This window comes from Leucopleurus acutus (assembly GCF_964270905.1).
Source record: "Leucopleurus acutus genome assembly, chromosome: 7".
In the NCBI taxonomy this organism is placed as follows: domain Eukaryota; kingdom Metazoa; phylum Chordata; class Mammalia; order Artiodactyla; family Delphinidae; genus Leucopleurus; species Leucopleurus acutus.
Window position 1 is genome coordinate 107,305,301 of NC_139150.1, and position 10,011 is coordinate 107,315,311.

A 10,011-nucleotide genomic window follows, 5' to 3' on the forward strand; every position below is an offset into this window, starting at 1 on the left:
AGAATTTTGTGCCTGACCCTCAGAAGCCTTTGAATCAATCAAAGCCTTGATATAGTCGTAAGGGCTTCACGACTATATAGGTTTCTAAGATCCTTACTATGTTCCTACTGCCTCTTTAGCCACTATTTAAGGGGCAAAGAAATCTTGGATAAGCTCACATCAAATTGTAGAGACAAGAGACAAGCAAGCCAAAGTTAACTAACAATCCCAGCGTTCGACAACCATCTGACTGGCCCAAAGCAGAGCACGCCAAGTGAGTATTAGACACAGGAAGTGCCAGAAAGACTAGCGTGATCGGGAAGGTTTCACAGAGGAGGATGCCGTTCTTGAAACATACAAAAGAGAGGAAACTCTGATCCAGATTAAATGCAGGCATGAATTCACATGCTCCCCTCCAAGTTCATAGCCATGAGAGAGAAAACGATAAAAAGAACCAAAAAGGTATAGCTGGGCTACGGAAAAAAAAAAAAAAAGACAAACATTTCTTTTGCTCCAAATTAGAAGAAAAACATGAAGCAGTGATTACGCCTGAAACCATAGGCTGGCTGGGCTCACCCACTCTTCCTAGGAAAACCAAGCTATAAAATGTAATGCTGAGCCCCAGGGTCAGGGTATGACTTTATGACAGTGGATCTCCACTCATAAAGCAGGGGCTGCCCCCAGCGGACATGTGGCAACGGTTAGAGACATTCTTGCTGTCACAGCTGGAGGGGAGGTAGCTACTGGCATCTGGTGGGTTAGGCCAGGATACTGCCAAACATCCTACAATGTACAGGATAGTCCCCCATGACAAAGAATTATCCAGCCCAAAAGGTCAGCAGTGCTGGAGTTGAGAAGTGATTGGCCTAATAAGTGGAGAGGGGAGGGGCCTCCTTACTGGTGACTGGGTCTGGGATATCCCCAATATCACTGTAGAACAAGAACTCTAAAAATGTCACGACTAGTTCTGACTGGAGACCAAGAAGCACATGAAGACAGCCATAAAACGACTACATGGGGAGGGGCAGCAGCGAGAGAAGGAGAGAAGACAAAGCAGAAACAAACCTCCCCCCCGAGGTAAACCTGCAAACCAAAATTTAAAAGCATAAGACAAATACAGTGTAAGGAAAGACACAGATGACAAAATCAGCAATTAGAACATGAATTCACTCCAGATGAAACTAATTCCATGAGACAGTCTAACAAAGACTTTAAAATAGACATTATCTGGGCTTCCTGGGTGGCGCAGTGCTTAATAATCCGCCTGCCAATGCAGGGGACACGGGTTCGAGCCCTGGTCCGGGAAGATCCTACATGCCGCAGAGCAACTAAGCCTGTGCACCACAACCGCTGAGCCTGTGCTCTAGAGCCGGCATGCCACAACTACTGAAGCCCGCGTGCCACAACTACTGAAGTCCGTGCGCCTACAGCCCGTGCTCTGCAACAAGAGAAACCACCGCAATGAGAAGCCCGTGCACCGCAACGAAGAGTAGCCCCTGCTCACCGCAACTAGAGAAAGCCCGCGTGCAGCAACAAAGACCCAACGCAGCCAAAAATAAATAAGATAAAATAAACAAATTAAAAAGAAAAAAGGCTTAAAAAATAGGCATTATCTGGAGCTAAAGCAGTTGATGAGAGAACTCCAGAGAAGACAGGCTTTGTAATTACTATATAGCAGCCACCGATCCTGAAAAGTTAACTAACTTTGCCAAGGTCATTTGGCTGGTATGCGGCAGATCCAGAATTTGGATCCAGGCAGTTTGGCATCAGCCTCCCTGGGTCTCACCCCTGTGCTCTGCCTTCCGTAGAGAGAGCAGCTTATGCCCAAAGAAGGAATGATCTTCTTATAGGAGCAGGAAGAGAGTGAAGGGTCATAAGGGAACGAGGAAGGAGGAGTGAAGAAGCAGCAGAGTCCAGCATTAGGAGAACCAAGAAAAGCACGTTTCAGGTGTGAAGGAGCAGTAATCCAGTGAAGGCAGTCGAGACGTCAAGGAGAAGAAAGGTGGGGGGACGAGCAGCCCTGGTTGCGGGCAGGCAGCGCAGAAAGCCTCGGCGAACCTCACGAGAGACACCACGGGTGAGAGCAGGGTGGGAAAACAGAGGCTGGGGCTACAGAGAGTTTCTATTAGGGAGTTTGCCGGTGAAAGGCAGGAAAGGAGGGGGTGGCCAGAGGGGCCAGCCTGACGGCAGAAGGCACCAGCCAATGAAGGGGAAAGACGGAGGAGGCAGGAGGGAGGGGACAGTGAGAGGAGGGGTAACGGCTCGCCAGTGGGACCTGGGACCGGCATGTGAATTCTGCTACAGACCATTCAGACAGCTGGGAGAGACCTCTGTGGGTTTCTGTGTCCCCAGAACTGGGACTGCTGCACCTCCTGACTGCCATTCCTCCTGGGTGCCCGTCCCCGTCATGCCAGCACCAGACCAAGCTCGGGCCTCTCTGGGCCACCCTCCTTCCCTCATGGGCGTTGCACACACTGCCCCACGTGGCCCTTGAGCTCACTCTTCTTTGCACAGAGGATGCTGCCCTGCCCCATGCATGGTGTTCTCTGAGATCGACAGCTCTGCGTCATCCACCTTTTCGTGGAGTGAACCCTCCACTTCCTCGCTGTCACTGCAGCCCTGCTCTCCTAATGTCCTCAAGGGACTCCGCGTCACCCCCTCACCCTCCCAGGGACGGGGCTGGTCTTCCACAAAACTGTGGCCTCCAGACCACATTTCTCACCATGGTGCAAATCCCCTTGTCCCTTTGCGGGGCTCACCACCTGTCCTGTCTGGCCTCGTGCGCTGTCTTCCTCAGTCCCCTTAGGCACCTTTGATGGAGACTCTCCCTTCCGTTCCAGTCTAGCCACCGTGCCCAGAGACTGGGTTGTCTGTGTGGCACCCAGTCCACAACCTGGCCTCAAATCCCCTTGACTCGATCCCCTGTGTCTACACCCCACCTCACCAGCTCACTGCCCAGGCCTAGTCCCTCATTCCAGGCTCAGCTCCGGAAAACTCAGTGCTGTGGGGTGAGTCTGGGCCCCGGCCATCAGGCCCTGGGTCTTCCTCTCCCCCTCCCACCGCCTCTGCTCTTCACTCTCAGCTGACCTTTGCCACCCTCCCCGATCCCGTCACCCCTTCCCAGCTCCACTTTGCTTTGCACTCGCCCAGAGTCCACGGGGCGTGGCTTCAGCGACTCTCTTGCTGATCAGTCCAGCCACCTCCTTCCTCTTTTTTTCCACCTCCAGGGGTTGGAATCTTCTGGAGGCATTCACTCTTTCCTATGGATGACTCCGAACCCAAGTCACTGTCTCCACTGACCTCTGACCAGGGCAACAGGATCTGGGCTCTTGGTTCACAGGGTTAGCGTTACTTCTCTTGCTGCGTGCCCCTCCCACCAGCATCTCAGCCTCTGCCGTCCCTGCCACAGTCTCCTCTCCAAAAGAGGCCCTCAGGGAAGCTTCAGACCCCGCCTGAGCGCGTTCACCCAGAGTGGTAAAGGCTCCGACTGAGTCACATTTTCCACAGTGCGGGGTCCAGGGATGCAGGGTTATCCTCGTATCCGTCACTGTCCTGCTCTCTACAGCTGTTCTTCCGGACTTCTTATCCCACCAGCCGGACCCCCTCCCTGCCCCCTCCCCCTCGGTGATGACATCATCTTTGCCCCGTTACTGTAACGTGAAACCCAGACTGGGGTCACTCTCCTCTCAGAGAAGAAGTTAAGCTCCAAGCCCATCTCATGTAGATGGGAAGCTCAGCGCCTCTCCCCACATCTCTGGAGGGATTTGGGGGCTAGATCTTTCATCACGTTGCTCCTGAGTCTCATTTACTGTGGCTAAATTCCCAATATTGCTGAGTGGCTTTCGAGTTGCTACCTGTCTCTATCCCAGGTTGATCTTGATTCTTCCACAACCGGCTCATCATGCCTAATAGATGTCTGTGGTCTTGGAAAAGGTAAGGAATGGCAGTCGGGTTCCTCGCAGCCCAGCGAGGGAGGCCATTCTGAAGTGGCTCTGACACACCCCTTGGTCCTCACTGCCCCCCACCACTGAGGACCTTCCTCGATGACCTCTCCCCAGACCCCAGCTTCCTCCATCATGTCCTCTGCCCCAACCTCCTGGACCGCCCCCCAGATCCCTCACCTCTCCTGCCTCTGAGGTCCTGCCACTCCTATTTTTTCCAGCCAATGCGCCCTCATCCCAGGCAGAAAGGTTTCGTTGTTATGGCAGGAGGGATTGATTGCCCACTCTCTTCCTTGCCAACAGAACCCCACTCTTTGGGATTGAATACTGAGAGTCCAGCCACTTTCCATGCACAGCCATCTAGCGATCATGTAGCCTCTGTCCTCAGCCCCAGCATTCCCCAGGGCCATCTTTCCACAACCAAAGAGGCTCATTAAAAGCTATTAAAAAAATCCCTCCCCAAGAGGTTACCCCTGGCTCTAAGGCTAACTTCCACATTTCTCGTTCCCACGTTGAAATTAGGGCTGTGTGGTGTGATGTGGTGTGAAATTCGGGCCTCAGCCTTCCGTCAGGACCCCACACCCGCACCTCACCGTTTTCTATCTTATCATCCACCCACTTCCCCAGGCTTAGGAGAAGAAGGGCTCTCCCAACCTCCCCTGCCCAGCTAACCTACCAAACCCCTCCTCTCTCTGCACCGAGCTGCAGTTCCCTGCTATTCCCACTCTGTCTCTGGCAGAGCCATTTCCTCCCGGAAGCTGTCCCCATCCGGGCTGGGGTCCCGTCCTCTCTTCCCTCACAGCCCCCTGAGTGCCCTGGCCTCCCATTTAGATGGCATTGCTTGTGACTTGGTCCACTCCTGCCTGAGACTGGCAGCATCTGAGGGCAAGGCGTGTGTCCATCCGATCAGCAAATGCACATGGACTGTCTGCCGCATGCCAGACACTGTTCGAGGCGCAGCGTCCCCCTGGTGAGCAGAGCGAAGGCCCCGCTGTCATTTCACACGTTCTTGTGGGAGAAGACAGACGCATAGTAACTGATACGTGGCAGGAGGTCATTAAGTGCTGTGAAGGATAAAGCAGAACCAGAGGCTAGAGAGAGAAGGAGGGGCGGCCCTTGGAGAGGCAGGGTGAGGGGAAGCATCTCTGAGCATGTGACCTGTGGTCAAGGCTGGAGTGAAGTGAGCTGGCCAAGCAGACACCTGGAGGAGAGCCTCCGGGACAGAGGCAAGAAAAAGTCTAAAAGCCCCGAGGAGGAGTGTGCCCCGAGGCTTAGAGGGTCCAGCAGTGCGGATAAAGCAAAGGAGAGTGAGTGCGATGGGCTGGGTGAGGGAGTCAGGGGCCATGTCAGAGCAGACATTGGAGGTTGTCTCTGCATCCTTTCACACTTTTAGCAGGATGGCTACTCTCCTGTGCTCCATGAACATTCTTGGAGTGAATGAATGAACGAACGCTTAGAATCATGCTGAGGTTTACTAACATGCTGAGGTGTCCTAAAAATGACCTCTGTCCACTGTGTATCTGCCCATCCCTCTAGGGGTCCTTCCCCAGGGAAACAAAAGATCCCCACCTGTCAAAGGGCTGCACACTCACAAAGGTTAAATCTGCCTTCCGAGAAGTGTCCACAGTAGGGTAGACTCGTTTCATCAGGATCATTTGTCCTCAGTGGGACTCCTTTTATGTTAATGAGCAGACTTCCCGTCCTCCCCAGCCCTGGAAAAATCTCCCAAGATGACTGCCTGACTGTCCCTTTCTCAGGGTCCTGCCAGGAAGTTGGACGTGCAGCTCACATTGGTGACCAGGGGACATATCCTGCAACCTGAACGCCTCCACTTCCTGGTTCTGGCAAATCGCTTTACTTGTGTGAACAAGAACGTTTCACTGCCTGGTCCATCTCATGACCTGATTTGACCCAACTAGAGGTTCAGAAATTAGTCTCCATACACTGAGAGATTGAGTGTAGCTACACGTAACTCTAAGGGCAAATAACAGTGGCTTAAACAAGATGGGGGTGTTTTTTCCTTTCACATCACAAAAAGTCCTGAGGTCAGTACTCAGAGGCTGGTGCAGCCGACCTTGGCTATCATCAGGGCCCTGGGTTGGAATTCCTATTCACATGCTTGCAACACGACTGCTGGTGCTCCGGCAATCATCTCTGCATTCCCAAGTGGAAGAAAGAAAGGGGCAAAGGACAAAAGGGCGTTTCAAAGCCTGGAAAACATATGCAGGAGCTGTGTCACATGGCCACTCCAATTTGCAAGGTAGTCAGGGAAATGTTTTTCAGCTGTCCCTGGGAAAATTGGGCCCCTATTGGTAAGACTAGGGGAGAATAAATATCAGACAGACCACGAAGATTATCTGCCAGGATCCACTTCTTGAGCTACCCATCAACCATAAAAACCCTTCTTCACATTCATATTCATGTCCACTAAGGGCAATGCCCTCCTTTCCATCATGTATAGATGTGGTCCCTGTGGCCCAAAATTCTAAGAACTAAAAGTCAGAGTCTGCCCTAGCACAGAAGGTAACTGTCATAAAAGCTCCCATCAAGTACAGAGAATAATGGGAAGCCCACAGCAGTCATTGGTCCATGGCAATTACGGAAAACTCTGGAACAGAACCAGTGAGGTCTCTTGGCCTTGGCCATGGTCTTTTGTCCTTGGTTAACCAGCCTGGCCAGTTGCTTCACCCTCTCCCTTTGGGAGAATCTCCCTTAAACATTTTCCCCATTGTTCTCCCCTCTGGAAGGCTCTTTCTCATCCATTTCCCCCCCGCAGCTGCATCTCAGAACAGTGTTTGGGAGGATAACTTTCCATAGAAATTCACAGCCCTTAAATCCCGCCTCTTGTTTGGGTTTGGATGTTCAGGAATAGTGTTAGGGATTTAAGAATCATAGGATGTTGCAGGTCAGGTTGGGCTTCCGATGGCAAATGTCTCTCTCAAAACTTAGTTGACTTTGGTTTTAATTGCTTCCAGTCCATTCCATGTGCAAGTAACCACATGGAACCAAAAATCCTATCAAAACGTAATTTTTAGGGCTAAAGCTGCTTGCCTTTTTTTTCTTTTTTTTTTTTTTTGTGGTATGCGGGCTTCTCACTGTTGTGGCCTCTCCCACTGCGGAGCACAGGCTCCGGACGCGCAGGCTCAACGGCCATGGCTCACGGGCCCAGCCGCTCCGCGGCATGTGGGACCTTCCCGGACCGGGGCACGAACCCGTGTCCCCTGCATCGGCAGGCGGACTCTCAACCACTGCGCCACCAGGGAAGCCCCTAGGTGGCTTTTATATGGATCTCAAGGGAAATTTGAGAATGTTCCTTTTAATGAAAGAACACTAGGTGTGGCCAAAATGAGTCAAGCGCCTAGGAAAGCTCTGTCCATAGCCTGTTTTCCTTCTGTCAGTATCACTTCGTGATGCTTCCAGTCATTCAGCTGGCAAACATCTACTGAGCGCCTGCCACCATGCAGGCCACACACCAACCCCCGGGGCCCCAGGGGTGAAGAAGACATTGCCCATGCCTTCATGTGATAAGCAGGCTGGACGGGGAGGCAACTGTTCGGTAGAAAGGTGAAAGGCCACACCATAGGGTCACGACAAAGATAGTCACGGCCATTCAGCAGGCCGTGGAGCATACCGCGGCACATAGAGTGGTGAGCAAAAGTCATCAATAAGAGGAAATGCCCTCATGTCTCACAACCTAGAGGAAACAGGCACCAAAACAAATCATCAAAATGGTTAAGTGAACACATAACGTGTAAAGTGCTGCTGGTAACGCGTTCAGGGCTACCAGACTTGTCACAGGGACCCGGGAAAGATTTCCCTGGGAAAGAGACGATTAAGCTGATACCCGAGGCACCAGAAGGATGTAGGCAGAGACACAGTAGAGGAGCTTCCAGGAAGAGAAGCAACATATGCAAAGTTCTGGAAGGAGGAGAAGAAAGGGCTGGAGAAGAAAGAAAGACCCCGATCACGGAGGGCCTTGTGAGCCCCATGAAGTCTTCGGGGGCTACTCTACAAACAACCGTTGAGGGTTTTGAAGCAAGAAATTGACATAGTCCATTTTTAAATATCTATGTATCTGTGTGTGCAGAGAGAGGGACCAATATATCCCTATATAAAATAAAATTCAGAGATCTTAAGCAAGCAGGTTATACCAGAATAACCAACGCCCCAAACAAGATGCAGAACATTATAATCACTCTAGCAAGTTCCCCCTTGCCAATTTCCAGTCCATAAGCAGATTTTTGTTTGTTTTTGTTTACTCTGGTGACAGTGTGGAGAATAGTTGTTTGGGGTCTGGGTATGATAGTACCTAGGCAAGAAAGGATGGAGGCCTATCCTTGGGTCATAGTGATGGGGGTGGAGAGAAGAGAAGGGACCCGAAAATATTTAGGAGGTAAAGTCGGCAGAACTTGGAGTGACTGGGAAGGAGGAATAGCGGGAGGAGCAGGTAAGATGACTCGCAGGTTGCTGGTTTGGGCAGCTGGAGGAACACTGAGTCAGCCTGGGGGAGAAGAGGGTCCAGAGGCCTTCTAGAAGTGCTGACACACAAGTGGAGCTTTGCAGAATCAGTAAGAGTTAACTAGGTGATCGGGGGTTAGAAGTGCATTTCAGGAAATGGGCTCGTAAAGGAAAAGCTCAGGGACGATCCTGGGAATGAACACAAATTTGAGCACCTGGATCTAGCCTCGCCTGAAGCACACACACTGAGACATTTTGGTTCTGTGAAACAATAGATCCTCACTTGGTCTAAGCCAGCTTGAGTTTCCGATGCAACAAAGAGAATTGTGACTTACAGACCACAAGGAGAACATTGAAAGGGATGGGGAAGGAAATGAGAAGGGGCTCTAGGTCTGGGACATCAAGCCCCATCGCAGCTCTGGGACCCCAGACTTAGGAGAGAACTCAAGTAAGGGACATCACCTGAGAGTCCAGGCATGGCGGCCATCCTGTAGGCCCTACCCCAGCATTGCAGGCTGTGACGGCTCCTGCTGGGCAGGCCCGGACTTGGAGACTCACCCCCTTGGACCACTGCATGAAGACTCCCTCTGGCAACACTCCCCAACACGAATCAGCCCCGGAGACCCCTAAAAACTTACCAAGCAGCATAACTTCTCAATCATCCATTTCTGGGGAAAGGCATCAGCATACCCCAAGCTGAGACAGAGGTTAGTGCACTTCCATTACCTAAATCTGGAAGAAATACGTCGCTTCTATGGACAGACATCAATGTCATGCACTGTGTAATATCTCTCACGAATATGTGGTCTGTGAACCTTGAGGACATTATGTTAAGTGAAAGAAGCTGGTCACACAAGGGCAGACACTGTATGTTCCACTTACATGAGGTCTTAGAGGACTCAGATTCATAGAGACGGGAAGCAGAATGGGACTGTCAGGGGCTGGGGGAGAGGAAAGGGAAAGGTAGTGTTTAGTGGTGACAGAGTTTCAGTTTGGGGAGTTGGGAAACTTCTGGAGATGGATGGGGGTGATGGTTGCATAGAAATGTCAACGTACTTAATGTCACTGAACTTACACTTAAAAACGGTTAAAAAAAAAGTAAATTTTATGTTATGTATATTTTACCCCAATAAAAGAATTAAATTTTAAAAATAAAAAGAGAGTACATGGGATGACTCTTGAAGACGTTATGCTAAGCAAATTAAGCCAGTCATAGAGCACAAATACTGCATGACTCTATTTATATGAGATATCTGAAATAGTCAAATCATAGAATCGGAGCATAGGACGGTGGTTGTTAGGGGCTGACGCGGGGAGAGGCGGATGGGAAGTTGCTGATCGATGGGCATTAAGTATCCGGTGTGCAGGATGAATAAGTTCTAGAAATCTGCTGTATAGTAGAGTGCCTGTAGCTCTATCGTACACTTAAAATGTTTTGAGGGTAGATCTCGTGTTGCGTTCTCACTATTAGAATTTTTAAAAAGGATACATGACCTAGAAAGACAGGAGGTTGTGGACAGAACCCTGGATCATGGCAACATGTAAGGGACCAACGGAGGCAAGGAGGTCTTCACAGAAGGCAGAGAAGGAATGGGTGGAGAGACCTAAGATCATTCAGGAGAGAGTGGCTTGT